Source organism: Tupaia chinensis, unplaced genomic scaffold (assembly GCF_000334495.1).
Source record: "Tupaia chinensis unplaced genomic scaffold, TupChi_1.0 Scaffold000207_1, whole genome shotgun sequence".
Classification (NCBI taxonomy): domain Eukaryota; kingdom Metazoa; phylum Chordata; class Mammalia; order Scandentia; family Tupaiidae; genus Tupaia; species Tupaia belangeri.
The window spans coordinates 166,787-184,260 of record NW_006159682.1 but is presented as its reverse complement, the minus strand read 5'-3'; the positions used below and the strand labels follow the sequence as shown (position 1 = coordinate 184,260).

At 37.2% G+C, this 17,474-nt stretch overlaps 1 protein-coding gene across 4 annotated transcripts in view; it reads right to left on the bottom strand.

Annotated features, from left to right (window-relative positions):
- The window catches only part of NCOA1 (nuclear receptor coactivator 1), a 206,888-nt gene extending 189,487 nt beyond the window's left edge, over window positions 1-17,401 (bottom strand). For all 4 annotated transcript variants that reach the window (XM_006147233.3, XM_027771343.1, XM_006147235.3 and 1 more), the window contains exon 1: window positions 17,266-17,401. The gene's annotated coding sequence lies outside the window, so the exon portion shown is untranslated. The remainder of the gene's footprint in view (window positions 1-17,265) is intronic.
- Between the last annotated feature and the right edge of the window lie 73 nt (window positions 17,402-17,474).

The window sequence follows — 17,474 nt, the reverse complement described above, 5'->3', positions numbered from 1 at the left end:
TTTTTTTGCTATAGGGCACGTGCACTCGCCAGACAGATGGCCATCCCCCACGGGGGGGGGATTTCTTGCTTTCTGTCTCTCTGTCTCTGTCTTTCTGGCGAGCGCATGCGCCCTATAGCAAAAACCTCTCAAAAAAAAAAATGCAAACACAAACACATCATAATAAAGTTTTCTGAAAACTAATGACAATGAAAAATATAAGTAATCAGAGGAAAAAAGTGTGTTACCTATAGAGGAACAGCAATTAAAATACAGAGAATTTCTCATCAGAAACCAATCCAGTCAGGAGTATTCCTTCATTGTAAGAAAAAAGATTATCAAGGGGTTGATATCACTGTATGTGCTTTTTATTTCATGTTTTATTTTTAAGTAGTATTTACTAAATTCCTGCCTCAAAAGTTGAGAAAAATGTACCAATATATCCCATATCCCAACTTGTCATTTTCTTTTGTTCAAGTTTCCAATTGCTATATTCTATGTTATAATCATCCAATCTTAGTCCTCAGATCTGAAGAACACAATGAGTAAGCTGGAGCTGTGGCGGCCTCCTCATTCAAGCTTTACTCAACCATCCTGCCCCAATTTAAAATAACAAGCCTTGTGGACCAGCAAGTGGTGTGGTGATTGAGTAGCTGAACGCCCATGTGACCAACTGCAGTTCAAGTCTTGGACCTGGCAGCTTGTTTTTCACTTTCTCTCTCTCTCTATTCCTCCCTTCCTCCCTCTCTCTCTCTCTCTCTTTCTCTCTCTCTCTCTCATGAGCACAGGTGCCCTATGGCAAATTGAAAAATAATGGTGATAATAAAATTAGGGACCAGCAGGTGGCATAGTGGTTGAGGCGCTGGACACTCCGCATGGCCGACCGTGGTTCAAGTCCCGGACCTGGTGGCTTGCTCTCTCTCTCTCTCTCTCTCTCTCTCTGACTGATCAAACTGGAAAATAAGAATAATAAATAAAGGTAAATAAAGCAATTATTTAAAAATAAATTAATTAATTAATTAAATATTCTTTTAAAAAATAAAAATAAAGTGACAAGTCTTGGGTTAGCAGGTGGTGTGGGGGTTAAGGCACTGGATTCCCACATGGCTAACCACAGTTCAAGTCCCAAAGCTAGCTGCTGCCAGATATGTTTTTCAAGCTGCCAGGGTTGGGATCAGAATCACGGTCAGTCATGTGGGATCCTGCTCCCTTAACCACTAGGCCATAGGGCTGGCCCCAATTTTTACTTTTATAAATAATGTTTTCTTACTAAATTCCATGAGAAATGGTTAGGCATACAAGAGATCTTTTTCTCTACACTCACCAATTAAAGGATGAAAATGCTTATATTTTTGAGAAGAAAAATATAAGTGTGTCCTCATGTTACACATCCTACCCGGACATTTTTTTCTCTCCCACTCCATGAGGTGTGTGTTTCTCCATCACCCAGGTCCCAGTTCATGCCATCTTCTCTGCAAAGCTCTAATTCTACCTCTCCTTAGGTCCCTTCCTCAAGTTACTGTGTTCCCATGGTATATTGTTACTATTCCCTTTATCTCAATATTTGTTACACAGTTTATAAACAACTGTTAGTCCATCAAGGAAAGGACTATGTCTTATGCATGTGTACAAACCCAGCATCTGGCATGCGAAGCGAACAGTATGTACTTGATAAATATTAAATCTCCAGATTCAGCAAAAACATTGCCTAATCTGCAAAGCCCTTTCCAACTCAACCTCTAACCCTACAAAATATAAAATAAACTACTAGTCAAACAATCCAGTGGAGATAAACTACTAGTCAAACAATCCAGTGGAGTATCAGTTCAATTAGAAATTCATTATTTGGTCATCTAAAGCATTCATTTACATTTTTATTCCAAACTTTAAACATTAATGTTCGAAAACACTATTCAACTATTTGATAAAATGCCTAGTTTTTTTGGTTGTTGTTTGTTTGTTTGTTTAATGAGAGAAAGAAAGCATAGAAAGGTTGGTAGGAGGGAAAGAAAAAAAGGTATTTTTTGAGTGTGTCTCACCTATGTCATGATGCTTCTGCCCCAGCCTCTCAGTTAGTTAGGATCAAGGGCATATACCACCAAGCCTAGCCTGCTTTAAATGGAACCAGAATGAAATCCATGCCTTCCATACAGTCTTGGCCACTACACAGCAGAAATGTCTACTTTTTATTTTTTTTTTGAGATATTACATGTGTTTATATGGAAATAATTTAATGATGTTTCTCCATTTTATAAACAATGCAAAAATTAGTGCAACTGGCAACAAATCAGTCTTTCAAATCTCTTCTTAGTTTATTCCAAATAAATATCAAGATCTTAATTCAGCCTAATAGCCTGCTTCATAAATAGCAACTTTCACTACCCCCCAGAGAGGATGGCCATGCCGCAATCCCTTCTCCTCCATTCTCTTCTTGTGATCTTGGGGCAAGCACGCACACACGCCTGGTGTGATATTAAGCCACCGGGTCCAGGACTCAAACCGCGGTCAACTACGTGGGAGTCCAGCGACAATGCCATTACGCTAACTGCTGGTCCCTTTCAAGAAACCTTTTTAACCCTAATGATGAAAAGGTTTTCCAGAGGAGGTGACATTTAAGCTGACTTCTAAAAGATGAGTTAGGAGTTGCTAGATGAAGGAGGAATAGTATGTGAGGCAGACAGAACCAGCCTATCCAAAGTTTTTGAAGTAAAGAGAGAGCATAGCATATTTAAAGCACTAAAAGAACACCAGTGCAGAATAAAGGTAGCGTGGTATTGGCAAAAGAACAGACACGTGATAGGTAATTTAGAAATTAGAACAAAATAAGTAACTTAGAAATAAGACCAATTTGTACAAATAAGGACAACTGGCTTTTTTTTGACAAAGGTACAAAAGCAATTCAGTAGAGAAGTGTCTGTCTCTGTCTCTCCAGTGAGCCTATGTGCCCTATTGCAAAAATCTCTCTCAAAAAAATAGTTTAAACTGATCTTCCTAACTAAATCTGTCCTACACACCAAAGCTGGAACCTCTGCTGAACAACGATCAATGACTTCCCATGCTGCCAGTAAAGTCCTATCTACTTAGCCTGATTTATGTAAGTCTACTCAAGGTCCTACCTACATGCCTCAGCTCCTACATGACCTCCCAGTCTGTTCCTTCTGTCAGTCCTTTCCTCAAACTGATCCCTCTTCCTAGAGTGTGTTCCCTGACTCATAGCTCTCAAGAGAATCCAGTTTCAAACCTCAGTTCAAATTCCACCAAAAAGCTCTTCACCAGCCAAATTACTCCCTAATTCCTTTACTCATTAAGATCATAAGTAAATTGTACTCATTAATTTTTTTAACTTCACATTATCTCATTGATCTGTTCATTTCAAAAAACAGTAAGTGTTAAGTACCAAACTATTCCAGGCACAAGTGTTACAGCAGAGAACGGAAAAGATACAGTCCCTGTTACCATAGTGCCTGTGCTTTACATGTAATGGATATGAACGGTTTGGGTATGAGTTTATCATACTGAATTTATCACTGTTAAGCAACTAGCTTGTCTTTAATTGTTACTACTAAAAGTAATACTATTGTGAACACACTGCAAATACAGCTTTTTCATTCCCTGGATTATTTATTAAGGGTCAATCCTCAAGAGTAGGGCCATTATATCAGTGACCTTGGATGTGTTTATGGTTTTTAAGATATATACTATCTGGCACCTTGCTTTCCTGCTCTCCCTCCCTCCCTCTCTCTCTCTGTCTTTGGCAAAACTCATGTGAAAAATAACAATAACAATAATAAATAAGTAAATAAAGCTTTAAAACAAAAAAGATATACCATACTACCTTCCAAATGAATTGTTTCAATTCCAAAAGCAAAGCATGAATATTTGATTGCCTAGGGAATTATGGTTACTTGATAACAACCACACAGTTATTCACTACTGTTTTAATTACCAATGAGGTTGAACTCTTTTCCTTATGTTTGTTTACTTTAAGTCCCCTTATGACCTAACCGGCATTCCTTTTATCAATGCACTTACTGGAACTTTAGTGTTGAAAATATTTTTATAATACAGTAGTCATTTAAGGTCATTTGTAAATGTTTTCATTTTGATAATCTTTTTAGTTTTAAGCATATTGGTTTTCTTCACAAATATGCACTTAATTTTTTTTTTTTTAAAGATATCTGTCATAGGGTTCATGGTACATGTACTTACTGAGAGAGAGAACTTTTTTTTTACAGAAAGTGAGAAATCACCCACCAGGAGGGATGGTCACACCGCAATCCCTTCTCCTCCATTCTCTTCTCAGGATTTTGGGCACGTAGGCACATGCATCCAGTGTGTTTTCCTTTTTCATTCTTTTTATTTTTTTAAATAATTATTTTGTTTTATTTATTCATTCATTTATTTTAATTTGACCAGCAAGACAAACACACACAAACACACACACACACACACACACACACACACACACAGAGAGAGAGAGAGAAAGAAAGAGAGAGAAAGAGAGAAAGTTTCTGAGAAAGCAAGCCACCAGGTCCAGGACTCCAACCCTGGTCAGCCATGTGGGAATGTCCAGCACTTTAACCACCACACCACCTGCTGGTCCCTGCCAGTGTGTTTTTCAATTCCCCAAGTCCCAGACTCCTTGAACCGTGGAGCCTGCCAGGTGGGCTCCAATACCTTAACCACCACACCATCTACACCAAGGTATGCTTAATTTTTTACAAGCTTTTTTTTTCTTAAGGTTTTGCCATAGGGTGCGAACACTCACTGAAGAGACAGAGGGGAAAAGTAAGATCAGTCCTGGAGAGGTGGAGGAGTGAGATGGCCATGCCACAATCCCTTCTCCCATTCTCTTTCTGGGATTTTGGGCACTCACATGCACCCAGAGTGAGTTTCATGGCTCCACATTAGAGACTCGAACTGCAGTTGGCCACGTGGGAGTCTAGCACCTTAATCACTAAGCTACCTGCTGGCCCCTACAAACATTTTTTAATAGTCTTCTTACTTTAAAAAATTACTGTTCTTTGTATAGTTTACTAGATTTTCAATTTTAAAAAGTTATCCATAAGAGTCAACAGATGGTATAGTGGTTAAGGCACTGGACTCCCCCATGGCTGACTGAAGTTTGAGTCCCAGACCCAGCAGCATGAAATTCACACTGGATACGTGCGCATGTGTGTCCAAAATCCCAGGATGAGAATGGAGGAGAAATGACTGTGGTGTGGCCATCCCCTGTGTTGGGTGACTTTTCATCTCTCTCTCTGTCTCTCTGGCAAGCACATATGACCTACAGCAAAAAAATTGGCTCTTTAAAAAAAAAAGTTAACCATAATATTTGCATATGAATAAGCGCAACATTAACGTTTCTAACTATCTGATCTTCCCAAACTTGAATCAACAATTCTACCACTGACAGATTTTTTGCTTGTCATATATTAAATTCCTAAACTGCATTTTCTCAATTCTAAAGATATATTTTTCTTTTTTAAAAAAAAATAACAACATGTTTAGATTTCTGAAACTAGAAGCAGAGTCAGAATAAAAATCCAAAAACTCCACTTGTAGCCAAGCAAAAGAATAAGTTGTGAGGTATGGAAAATACCTTCTCAGAGAAGGTATCTACTTACCCAACTATGACCACAACTGAGTTAACTGCATGAGTAAACACTCTTGCAGTTGAATTTTAACTTGAATCTGAAAGCCTAACTTGCTTGAAAATATTTTCAGACAGATTGAACCATGATAAAGCACTGAAATAAAAAGCTATTGTGATGCAAAAGTTGTCTGTTGCAAGCCAAGCAAGGGCAATTAAAGGCAGTAGAAACTGCACAATCTCTCAAAATAGATCATAGAATTATCAGAGCTGGAAGACACTGGTGTGACCAATTTGCATTTTACGAAGTACTATCACCCAAGTGTTGGCTATCAATCTGTCAAAGTTTCCAGCTGACTCAAAAAGGAAGCTATTTAATTCATGGCTTATCTATAGAAAACTGAAACCTCTGAATTTAGCCAAAAGAGAATAGCAGTTAAATTCCAAACATTTCCCATATGACTCAAAATTATACCTGCAATCGTGTAAAGGGACCAAGAAAACACAGGTGAGGAAAAGCAGCATGTTAGAATGTGAAAAAGGGTTAGAACCAATGATTTCAGGGAAGATGCTGTGTAGGTTTTATAGATAAATATATACTTTTACCAGAAAACCTGTAAGAAGATACACATTTAAAAATAAACTTAATACATTTCCTTTCCATATTTAATCTATGGCATATTATAATTAATAGTTTCAGAATTGGGAAAATGCACAATGTATATATGCTTGTGAATAAATTTCTCATGTACTCAGTTGCTCATTTATTCTCTTATTTATTTCTGAGAAGATGAAAAGAAGAACAGGGAAACAGATAACAAAACTAAAGATATAATGCATAAAGATCAAACCTTTCCAAGATCCTCAAAGTTATTTCTGATGCATCAAAATAAATGATGAAAAAATTAAATTAAGTGAAAAAGATGAAGAAAATTACAGCCTAGATTTAAAAATTAAATGACAACCAGCTAGATAACTAGCAAATAATGTAACAGCCAAAAATATTTTTTTAAAAACTGATAAAATTAAAAGTGACTAATAGCAAACAGAAAGAGCTGAGAAAAAGCAAATAAATATGGGTCTTAATTCAGTTAAAAGTAAAAGCACTAAGACTAAGAACTTATTAAAACTATGTAGTATTGACCAAGTCTCAGAATACCATGATTGTCTTTTAACACCCTATCACTATAATAGGTTCCAGAGAGCAAGAGGAAGAGGAAATCCACCAGGCAAAACCACCTGTCTACTGCTAACAGAGGTATGGACCGCTGACCATAAGGCACTCCTCTGCCCCAGTTACTAGTAAGCCAAACACCTGACGTACTGAGAAGAGCCAGCCATCAATAGTTTCTTTACTTCTTTTACCTAGGTCCACATCTTAACTCATAGAAAAAGAGAGAGGAAAAGATGGTAGAGAAATTTCCACAGATAGCCATAACGGAGTAACAGGACAACCTCTGAACTTACACAACCAGAAAACTGGATAAAACAAGTAAGACAGCATTTTCAGATCCTGGAGAACAATCCAAGCAGGAGTGGGATCACTGAGGAAGGAGGAGAAATGAGGTGAGCCTCACACCCTGAAGCACTTTCAAGGATTCAACATAAAAAGAGGGGTTTAAACAGAACCTGGCAGTCTCAGAGTTGAGGTAACAGAGACTGATATTAAGAGAACTGAAGGCAGCCAGAATTTGTGGACTAGCACAACCAAGAGAAGGAACTCCCTACAGGGACAGTGCTCTGGAGATTCGTAAAGGATCCCCTCAACTCTTTGGCAGGATGCTAATCCATCACGTGTGAAAGCAAGTTAATTACCTCCTGAATTTAGGTAAAGAATCAGGGGGGAGGAGGGAGAGAATAGGCCAAAGAATTCCTGAAACTCACACCATGGCTCTGAATAGTTCATATTCTCATGGGATAGAGTGGAAAAAACTCATACTACATGAAATATCACGTAAAGCCCACAGAAGGGAGACAGCTTCTAAATTAGCTGTTCAATGCGTTGAACCGACCCTATCAAACCTTCCTCAAAATAAGGCACATCTCAAAAACATCAAACTGACCTCAAAACATGTAACTGCATGCCAAAACTTAGAGAACATCATTTAAAGAAAAACAGTAAAATCTAGCACTCTAGCACCCTAGAGCATAAAATTCACACCGTCTGACACCCAATCAAAATTGACCAGGCGTATACATAAAGGAGGATAATATGGTCTATAACTAGACAAATAACAAATCAATATAAAACAGACACAGGACGCGGCAGACAGAGCCATTATAGGGCCAGCTCTGTGATAAAGGAGTAACGTGCTACTCTGGATAGACCACACATAGTGACCCCGATTTGAATCCCTGCCTGGTCTGCCTGAAATATGCTCAGGATCCAACAGGTTACAGGACTGGAGGAAGGAGACTGCAACGTGACTAGACTGTGGAGTATGTTCCCCTTTCTCTCTCTCTCATATGAATGAGGTTAAAAAAACAAACCAGAATTGGCATAAATATGCTCAACATACTCAAGAAAGTAGAGAAAGTCATGGAAATATTGAAGGAAAGTGCAAAACTGCTTTAAGGCACAGTGGAACCTCTAAATACAACATGGGAAATAAAAACATTGGATAGGATTAACAGCAGGTTGAAGAGTTAACATGAAACTGTGTCAATATAAGATATCCAAAATGAAGCAGAAAAAATTATTTTTTAAAAGGTAGTGAACACTGGTGATATGTAGCAATATACTATCTAATGTACATGTAATTGAGGTTCATAAACTAGAACAGTGATAGAAAAATATTTGAAAAAATGGGCAAAAATTTTCAAATGCTATCAAAATCATAAACCTATAGATCCAAGAAGCTCAACAAAATCCAAGCAAGATAAACAAAGAAAACCACACCAAGAAATACCAAATTGTTAAAAATTAGTGATTAAAAAAAAAAATGTTTAGGCTGGCTCCATAATGCAGTACCAGTACTATGTGGAAGAGACAGATCCCATGTAGCCAATCACACTTTCAATCCTAGCCCCAGTGGCTTCAAAAACATGCCAGGCTTGGGACCAGCAGTTGGCATAATGGCTATGTCATTGAACTCTCACATAGTCGACTCCAGTTCGAGTCCCGGACCTGGTGGCTTAAACTCACGCCGGGCATATGTGCGTACATGCCCAAGATCCCAAGAGGAGAATGGAAGAGAAGGGATTGCGGCGTGGCCATCCTCCCAGGGGAGTGATTTCTCGCTTTCTGTCTCTCTGTCTGTCTCTGTCTTTCTATCACAGTGCCTCACATATAGCAATCATTAGATATTAACTATATTATCATTATTATACTTTGTTATCTTTCTATCGGCTTTCTTTATTCATTTGATCTCATACCCCGTATAGACCACATTAGTTATGTTTCCTCATTTAGGATCACCTTCTGAACAATTAAAGTCTCAATGCCTTCATCAACCAATTGGTAATGGAAATTAAACTGTGCATTTCTCGGCTGTGCTTATTCTTGCCTATTACCTTCTGACTGCCACAGCATCCAGGTTTAGTTTAGAGAGTATCTTACCTCTCCTCTCAAAATGTCCTTGATCACATAGGAGAGTAAGTTTATGCTTCAAAAGATATGTTTTATTGAGCCAGCCCATGGCACAGTAGTTAAGGTGTCTGAATCCCACACAGCCAATTGTGCAATTCAAGTCCCAGACCCAGAGGCTTGGAAAACACACCAAACACATGCATGCATGGCCAAAATCCTGAGAGGACAACGGAGAAGAGATCATAGCTCAACCATCACACTTGTAGGGTGCTTTTTCACTTTCCTTCTCTATCTCTCTCTCCCTCTGATGAGCACAAGCATCCTACAGCAAAAATTTAAAAGTTGTATGTTTTCTTTCTTACCAATAACCTATGGCCCTCCAAACAAATTTTCTTCTTTAATACAGTCAAGTAAGTGGTTATGTAATTTCAATATCTATGCCCCACCATAATTATAAATGTCCTTTGGAATAGGAAAGAAACTCTTGTGTCTTGAGAGTCGTCAGTTTCCAAGTACATTAACAGCATCTTTGAAAATATCATTAAAGATGTTTAAAATGGGGGTGCCCATGAACACAGCAGTTGAGGAAGTCAGATCCCACAACCACTGTGGTTTGAATCTCAGCCCCTGCTGCTTTAAACACATGCCAGGTGCTTGGGTAGGTGTACTCAATCCTGAAGAAAAGTAGTGGAGGAAGACTGCAGCATGACCATGCCCTCTTCTCTCTCTCTGTCCCTTTCTCCATCTCGCTGGTCAGCACACATGCCCTCTGGCAATAATAATAATAATAATAAAAGATATAGTAAAAGATTGCTTCAGTTTATTGCGATCCAAAAGAACAGGTGCAGCTAGGTTGGAGGTAGGGAGTGGTAAAGCACAGAGAAACAGCACAATTTTTCGGGGGGGAGAGATTTTTGCTATAGAGCGTTTGTGCTTGCTGGAGAAACAGAGAGAGAGAAGAAATTGAGAAATCACCCCCCCAGGGGGGATAGCCATGCCACAATCCCTTCTCCTCCATTATCTTCTCAAGATTTGGGGTATGTACTCATGCCTGGCCTGAGTTTGCAGCCACCAGATCTGGGACTTGAACCATGGCAGACTCATGAGAGTCGAGCTACCTATCATTACATCATCTGCTGGTCCCTAATAGGCAAGTATTCTTTTGGCAACCATCTCAGTCAGTTATCTTTCTCAAATGCAGAAACTATTAGAAAAAGTTCCTTGCAGAGAACACAGTGATTACTGGTAAACCACTTTAACACATTATCAATAGTTTTTCCCATCTGACCTGGCTTAGGCCTTCTCTTAAAGTAACTAAGACATATTTTCCTCTCCCCATTTTAAAGTTAATTAAAGAATAAAGAACAATTTTAAAACAAAACCATAAAGTAGTAGTTGTCTCTTAAACAAAAAGGCTTATTTACTAGACACATAGTATGTGTAAAACAGCATGCTAAGTGCCTTGCCTAATTTTATCTCATGTAACCTAAGCAAATCAAGAAGGAGGTAATTAAATAGCAGGTGTCGGGGCTAAAGGGAAGAAGGAATTTTTTAAGAGTCATGAAAAAAATTCAGCAAATATGACCAATAAAATCAACAAGTAATTGAAAGTAAAATGAGCCATAATTAGGCTGCTCACAGATCAAGAGGGTAATTTAAAAAAAAGAAAAAGAAAAGATTCTGTGATAACACAATAATTCTTTGATTTCTGGCTACACATTAAGTTAGTTCTTAGTCTCTTATTGAGTACCTTGCATTTCCAAAGGCGTAAATTCAACTGGACTCTCTATTACTTAAGTATTAAGACAATTTCTAAAATCAAAATTAAAAATAAACACTGGTTTTTCAAAGGTGAACTCCTTAACCAGCACGCTAAGATAAACAGAAGAAATAAAAGGTATAAGGATTAGAATAGAAGGATTTAAAAATAAAAAGCTATAAGGAAAGGTATAGAAAGCGGAGAGGCACAGACCCTAGGGGTAGAATGCCTGGCCACCAGTCGGAGCTTTAGCACATACCAGCTAGGTAAACTTTTGACAAGGTCATCTCTATTTCACTGGAGTTCTTGTGAGGACTAATGAATTAATACAAAGTGCTTAGAATAGAGCCTTGTAAATAGTAAGCACTATACTGTAAAACTGTCCTATGTAAGCAATACAGTTTTCTATTTAGAATATTCAAGAGACTCAAGAAATTATTAGAAATTAGAATTCAGCAGGTTGCTAAGTACACATACTTCGACTGTATTTTTATAAACCAACAAAAATAAGATGTAAATTTTGGACCTTTCTTATGCAAGTCTTCAAGAATGCTTAGAGAATATTATCAAGAATTACCCTTCTCCTCCTCTTCTGACCTTTGCTCCTAAAATTCTAGTTTAAACAATGATCAGCTCCTGACCAATCTTGTTTAATCCCCACCCACGGCCTTCTCTGTAATCCAGATAATAATGAGGCAGGTACCAAGCACGTCTTTCTATCCATCAATATTTTAATGTGTATCTCTAAAAGATAAGGACTTTTAAAATATAAGAACATACTATTATCACACTTCAAAAATAATAATTCTGTCGTCTCAAATACCCAGTGTTCAAATTTCATAGATGTTTATTAAAATCAGGACCCAAATAAAGTCCAAACATTGCTCTTGCTCTAAGATTTTCTGTTACTTTTTTCTTCCTATATTTTTTTGTTGAAAAAAAAATGTCATGTGTCCCAAAGAATTCCCCACAGCCTACTCTGCTGACTGCTTATCCCCATGGTAGCATTTCATGTTTATCTCTTTACATTTTAATTTTTAAATTGTCTTACTCTGAATAAAAAAGTTTTGTTTTAACTGCCAGAGAGCATAACTGCTCATCAGAGACACAGGGAGAGTGAGAAAGGACCCTCCCAATGGGATGTGGCCACACCACAATCCCTTCTCTTCCATTTCTCTATGCTGTCAGGATTTGGAGCACACACTGCACCCTTGCATGTTCTTCAAGCCACTGGGGCAGTACTCGCACCACACCTGGCCATGTGCGATCAGCTTCCTTTAACCTCGAGGCTATGAGGCCAGCCCCGTTTCTCTTAGTTTTTTTGTAAACTGATAGATTCAGGTTTAAGTTCAAAATTTTTGACAAGGATATTTTACAAGTAATGTGAACTTTCATGAAGAGAAAGCTAATATCTGGTTGTCTTCTTGGGATATTAGCAAGCCTCTGATAATCTTTGCTTAGATCCAGGAATTTATTTAAAATGCTGATGTTCTAGTCTATCATCACACTCTTCATTTATTAACTAGAATGCTTCTGAGACCAAAAAAAAAAGTCTTCCCTTAATAAACTATTTGTTTACCCTGAAGCACAATTGGTTCCTTAGCATACTCCAAAGAAGACTAATAAGGTTTTTTAAGTATCATTATAAACTCATGGATTTAAACATATTTGATATGATTTATTATACTGTAGTTATGCTTACTGATACTCAAACTGTCTCATCTTTAGCCAGTCAAAGCCCATCTGATAGAGCACCTGAGTTATTCTGCCTCAACTCTATTAATGTTTGAAAATTTTATTTCAAGATGTTTAAGGCACCAGGTCTCAAATCAGATTAAGCCATAAACCAATGTTCATATTCAGCTTGTTTCTTTCTAATTTTTTGTTTTTACTGAATTAAATTACTAATTATAAATTACAAATCAGCTATGTTATACAGTCTAGATAGTATAATTAAACATAGATCCAGAAATTATAGCAAGATTTCTCAACTGAAGTCAACTTTCAGCATTCCATTGAATGCTAAAAAAAGCCTATCGCACTCAAAGCTGAAGTTAAATGCTTCAGCTTGAGAGATCAAAACAAAAAGGTTCCTAATCTACTCTCTGCATGCCTTTTGGCTCTGGAAAGTATTTCTTCATATTCAATTTAAAAATCTGGATGTGGTTTCTAGAGATCCACAATAAATTCAGTTTCTTCTTTGATAAGTTAATAAAATCATGAAGTATAGAGAAATGGTCAAACTCTTAGATCATTTTGTACCATAATTCAGACTTTTGCAAAATCCTATCTCATCTTTAACACTAAAACTCATGATATTTTGGATACAAAGTTCTAAATTCAGACTACTTAAAATACTAAAGGTATTTGGTAAATTATGTCCCTTGAAATTATAGAATGGCACGACTAGTAGTAAAGAAGTAGTTCTTTATCTCATTTTTCTGAAAAACTAATAAGCATATACAAGTTTCCCCTACAGTTTGCAAACGTCACTGGGAGAAAAGCAGGGACATTAGTATAGTTGCTGACCATTTCCTCACAAAACTCTGTAAAGATGTGGCTTTGTCTCCAAAATTGTTTACTTTGACAAATTTTACTCTGTTCTTTGACACATGATAAAAGACTACATTACTAAACTTCAGTTCTTATGTCTGGAAAAATGTGGGCAATGAATTGACATCCTACTGCAACCTCTTTTATTCATCAAGCAACCTCTTGTACTTTCTTGCAGTTCAAGTTCTGTTGCTTTTATCAGAAGGAACCGATGCAACTTTCCTTGGCTATAATGCTATAAAAAAACAACCAACCACCACCACTGCTTATAACAAAGAGAAATAACAACAACAACAACAACAACAAAAACTGTTCTGCTGCAGTGATTTTTCTCAGTGATAAATAATAATACATCAAGTGCTGGTATGCACTCTGTACATCAGTGCTTTCATCCAACTGGAAACCAAAATATCCACCAGCATGTGCACATGACAGTAATTGCTTTTCCAGATGGTATGCCTGAGATAAGGGATTTTTGCCAAAAGCTCATTTTACTTTCTCTCCAAGCATAATATTTGTCATTAACTTTGAAACTGGTTTTACAAGCTTCTCAGTAGTAGTGTGAGTTGACCTGCTTTCTGCCATAAGAAAGATACCTCTGAATGGTTCTTCAGTAGTGTGGTCTTCTCTGACTTGATTAATTTTACATTGAGAAGTGTTTTTTATATGATTTTATATGACTAATCCATTTTTATCAGTCTAAACATTATTATAGAAAGAAAATCAAGAAATACTTGTTTGATTCCCCAAGGAAGCATGAAACTGAAGAGTCAAAGTTTATGTTCTTTACCTCATATCATGGTGAAAGCTGCAAGGAATGCCCATTGATACACCTTGCTGAAATTTATTTTCAAATATTTTATTGAGCCTAGACAACATTTTTAAGAGCTACTATTTGAACTTAATGTAAACTGTAGTCCAAGGCACATACACTTCCAAATGTTCTAAGACCCTAAGTCATGGTCTTAGCATGCTGATTTTGTTTTGTTCTAATCTTCCAAAACAACAAAATCCCATAATCTCAAAAGTTCACTCAAAAAAATTACAAGAAAATATTGTTCAAATATAAACATAACACTTTCAAGCACTAGTTTGTGAAATTTTAACTTTTCTTCATTTTCTGAGAGAAAATGACAAATATGAATAGGATACATTGTTCTGTGAAAGTCTGCAAAAGAGTGAGGAGATTAAGAAATTGATAAATTAGAGGGAACCAGCAGTTAGCGTAATGGCTATGTTGCTGGACTCCCCATAGTCAACCGCGGTTCGTGTCCCAGACCCAGTGGCTTAAAACTCACGCCAGGCGCGTGTGCGTGTGTGCCCAAGATCCCGAGAGGAGAATGGAGGAGAACAGATTGCGGTGTGACTATCCCCTCTCAGGGGTGATTTCTCACTTTCTGTCTCTATGTCTCTGTCTGTCTAGCGAGAGCACACGCCCTATAGCGAAAACCTCTCAAAAAAAAAAAAAAAAGAAAGAAAGAAATTGATGAATTAGAGAAGCTGGCAGGTGGTGTGGTGATCAAGGTTTTGGACTCCCACATGGCCAACTGTGGTTCAAGTTCTGAACCTGGCGGCTTGCTTTCTCACTCTCCCTCTCTCTGTCTTTGTCTCTCTCTGGTCAAACTGAATAATACTACTACTAATAAGTAAATAAACAAATAAATAAAATAATTCTTAAAAAAAAGAAATTGATGAATTAGAAATGCCTAGTTTAAAGATTTAGGCAACCTAATTTAGGCTATATGACATGTTTAACGAGTAGAATCCTAAAAAAGTAAGAACTACAACCAATATGTTAGCAAATTCAATTGATCAGAACTTCCTATTCCCTAATCTTTACTTTTGTTAAAATAAATAAAACTCAGAATTTAACTGTATTACTTAGGAAGGAATTCTAAATTATGATCCTATATGCTGGTTTTAAGAATGCATGTAAACGGCTTCAGATGGGTATTTTTAGTCTCTCTAGCTCCAGAGTAAACATTCTAAGTAAAAGATGTCTTCAACTTTATTCAAAATGAAGTTATAGAATAATTTATATTCTTCTACATATCCAGAATCAGTCTTTGCAAAGCTCCTACATTCAATGAAGATTCTATAATCAAAGAAATGAAGACATACCTAAAATACTAAGTAAAATGGTTCTAATAATATGACGAATTGTATATTTAATCATCATTATTTAATTCAAAAGACACCAAAATATTTAGAAAAGGCTAATACATTTATTAGCTGCCAGAGAAGTTTTAAAATATATCATCAAATAGGACCAGCAGATGGAGTACTGGGCTCCTAGGTAGTTGATGGCAACGCGAGTCCCAGACCCAGAGGCTTAAATCTCGCACCGGCACATGTGCATGAGTACTCAACATCCTTAGAGGGCAATGGAGGAGAAGAGATTGAGTCATGGCCATACCCCTGGGGGATGATTTCTCACTTTCTGTCTCTCGGTCTCTTTCTCTTTCTTTCTCTCTGGCAAGCACAAGCACCCTATAGCAAAAACCTCTCTCAAAAAAAAAGAAAAAGAAAAGAAAAAGAAACCTATCATCAAAGCAACTTCTTTTATCTGCTACTTAATCTGAAATCACTTTTCTTTGGCAAAATTTGCTCAACTAGATTGTTGCCTTCTAGGAGGTAATCTAGTTATTTTAACTGAGGTAGTTGTAGAATTTCCAATGTAATAAAATCTTAGAATTGTGGAACTTACTACCTGATATATTATTCTTCTAAAACAGAACTTAAGGATCCTAGTAGTAAGTAAATATTTCTCTCAGATTTTTGACCTTCTTTATATTCTAGCAAGACAATAATTTGCAAATCTCTGTTAACATATTCAGAGAAACAAACTAACTTTGATCTGTGCCTAAAGTACTTTCCATACTTTCTGCCTAGTTTGAAAAATATGGTTACGACAAGAAATACTTTATTTTTAGATAAACAACTAACTAAACCTTGCCATGTTTGGAATTTATGTGTATTTTAGAAAAATAGAGAGGACTTTTTGTTTTCTGTTGATATTGCATTTCCTTTTTGTTTTTAGTTGTCTTGTGTAGTCTTTAAAGTAGGGATACACCCTATGTTTTAGAACTGTCACTTGATTCTTTAATTACAGATCTTGTTTTGCTAGTCCAAGTGAAACTAAGCCATCAAATCCCAAAGTTCTACAGAGATAGGCCATGACGAGTACCAGTGACACTTTTTGGTGAATAGAAAACCCTTAACAATAAGTTTAGGAGGAGAGCAGAGAGGAGAGAGGACAGAGGAGAGAGGAGAAGAAGAGAGGAGGAGAGGAGAGGAGAGGAGAGGAGAGGGAGGAGAGGGAGGAGAGAGAGGAGAGAGAGGAGAGAAGAGAGGAGAGAAGAGGAGAGGATAGGAGGGGAGAGGAGGGGAGGGAAGGGGAGAGGAGAGAAGGGGGGGAAGGGCAGTGGGGGGAGAGGAGGGGAGAAGAGCAAGATTTCAAACCAAATTAAAGGACAATCACTTGGGTCTCAGCTACCACCGAGACAAACTTTATTAGAGTGCTAAATTCATGTGCTCTTTTCAGGATCATGACCTAAGAAAATAATTATTAAACTGACATTTATTTATTACAGTTCTTCTTACACAGTTTACTGAGTTTTAACCTACACTCAACCTATTTCTTATAAGTGACATGCTTTCCTAATTATAGCAACTATTCCCTTTAAAATCTGGATCTTTTCTCAGCTGGTTTCTTTCTCTTAACATAGAGAAGGAAAGTGAAGTCCTCTCTGATGGTTCATCATTTTAACATAAGAACTTTTAAACCTACAAAGCTAGTATGATAAAATGATTGCCAAGAAGTAAAATTAAAGTGAAACTGTGCTTTAATACCTTAGAATAAGTAGAAGTTCTAAATGTGAGTGCCTTCATTTGGAACCGCTGTTTCCTACTGCACAATCTTGCCTGATGGTCCTTGGTTTTATCATCAGCGTCAGATGCAGTTACATTTCCATGAGTGTGGATAGATCTAAAGTAGGAGAAGAGAGACACAATTAGTCCGCTGGAAATACAGCAGATTTTAGATGCCGTGACACGTCACT